We start from the raw sequence: 2,364 nt of genomic DNA on the forward strand, positions 1-2,364 counted from the left end.
AAATAAAAAAGGGAGACATTTGACCCTAAAAATTTATCAGACAGTGAATGCATGATCAAAAAAGCGAGATACAGGTGTACTTTGTGATGGAGACTGCTGTTCAGAGTCTTCTAGGCATGATCGTTTACCAATTTGCAGAATTTAATTTTTTTATTTGGAATGGGGGGATCCATAATTAAAGAGAGAGGTTCAGTGCTCACTGACCCCACCCGCCATGAAGTCCTACGAGGGGATGCACTATAATGTCAAACAAGGACATTGCAGCAACGCCAGGGTTTCGTGAGCACTATACCCAAACACCAGTATCAGACACGATGTCCACAACACTCGTTGAGAACGCCCAACACTGGTACTCAGTTGACCCTAGCCCCAGTGGACCAGCCGATTGACCCTAGGGGGACACCCATCTTCAGGAATTCAAGGCCAAAGTGATGTGTTGCAGTGCCCCAGACACCACTCAACCACCAGGATCCTCCCCTTCACGGGTCGCCACGCACGGCAAACACGTGGGTGGATGTTTAGATCCCAGAGAAAGTAACTGAAAATACAGAACCTTTCCTGGGAGGTCCCCTCACCACGTACAGCAATCCACGTCGAGAGGCTATCTGTTGGTAACGCTCCATGTGTTGGTGATGTTCAAATTGGCCCAGTGGTTAGCGGAAGTCTTTCGTTCAAATCGTAGTCTAGAGAAGAATTTTATATTTTTTTTAAATTACTAACTTATGTATAAAGGTAATATCTTAAAAAGTAGAGATTTGTATTAGAAGTAAAGATTTGACCACAAAGATTGGACGTCACAGTGGTTATAGCGCTGGACTCGTGTGAAAGCTTTCAACTCCCAGTCGAGTCAGGATTTTATGTTAATTTTTTGTATTTAGTATTTATTTTTCAAAATATTTATTATCATATTTATAGTAATACATCTGAATATTCGGAAAAATAATAATACCATTGTACATTGAATCAGGGAATTGCTGGTGATGTTCAAGTTGGCTCGAGCAGAAGTCTTGAGTTCAAATTCCAGTTGCGTGGGAATTTTCTTATAACTTTTTTTTCAAAATTATTAACTCATCATGTTTTGAGAAGGATATCACAATATTGGGAAAACACACTGACATGATACTTTACATTAGGGATTTTAATTGCTTGTTAACATTTAATTACAAAGACTACCATGTGGAAGTCTCGAATTTATAATCCAATCGAAACGCGATTTTATGTTAATCTGTTTTGATATATTTATTTCTTTATATATATATATATATATATTTCATCATATTTACAACAAGCTCTTTGAATATTCGGAAGAATACGAACACAATTACAGAATTTTTAATAAGGGACAATATCATATTACAAAATAAACACGAGTGACTGTATGTGTCAAAAACAACTTAAATATATTTTCAATGCAATAGCTGATGTTTTTCACCTTCTAATTATTATTATTATATTTACAACCAGCTCTTTGAATTTTCGGAAAAATACGAATACAATTACATATGTTTTCACCTTCTGTAAGATATTTGTAAATTTTAGTCTAAATATGCTAAGAATTTTCATGAAAAGTTATACCTTTGTGCATTTGCCCTTCACGATCAAAATTTTTGCCATCACAGTTAATAAATTGCAGGGCCACATATTTGACCAAGTAAGAATATTTCTTCCAGAACCAGTTTTCTCGCATGGTTCAATCTATATGGCTTTATCAAAAAGCAGCTTTAAACATAACATAAAACTTACATAAGTCAAAATGCTAAACAAGGATCTATTACAGGAGATGATCAAACATAGGTTAAAAAGAAAATTCGCGAAATACTAGAAAAAGGATAAACATTTTTTATAGATATATTTATTGTTACTACAATATAATTAATTTTTAGAAACCATGTTCATAAAACATTTATTTAAATTTAATATTCTGAAGAAAAATTAATCAGTACTTACCGTTATATGACGGGCAGTCAGCTAGTTTATTATAAGTTCAAGTATCTCTTAATACAAACTAAAATAACGCTTTCTTTAGTTTATCAAAATAAGAAAAGTATTTGTTTTCGAATTTTATAAAGAAAAACACAAATACAACGTTATTGTCACATTTAAGTAATTACTTACAACGCTAGAAACCGGGTTTTGATACTGTTGCGTCAGCGAGTCACATGACTACTGTGACGCCACGTTCTAGAACTATCCTGTACTTTGGCGAATGCTCTAGTATTTACTATATATAGGGTAGTCGGGTATATAAAAGAGGGTGACAACGTGACAGAATAATGTAATGTAATGTGTGTGTAGACAGTGAGTAATTGATCTGCAGTCAGAAGTATTATTGAGCACGTTCGTTGTTATAGCGTTTATTTAGCG

Source organism: Limulus polyphemus, unplaced genomic scaffold (genome assembly GCF_000517525.1).
Source record: "Limulus polyphemus unplaced genomic scaffold, Limulus_polyphemus-2.1.2 Scaffold4883, whole genome shotgun sequence".
NCBI classification, from domain to species: domain Eukaryota; kingdom Metazoa; phylum Arthropoda; class Merostomata; order Xiphosura; family Limulidae; genus Limulus; species Limulus polyphemus.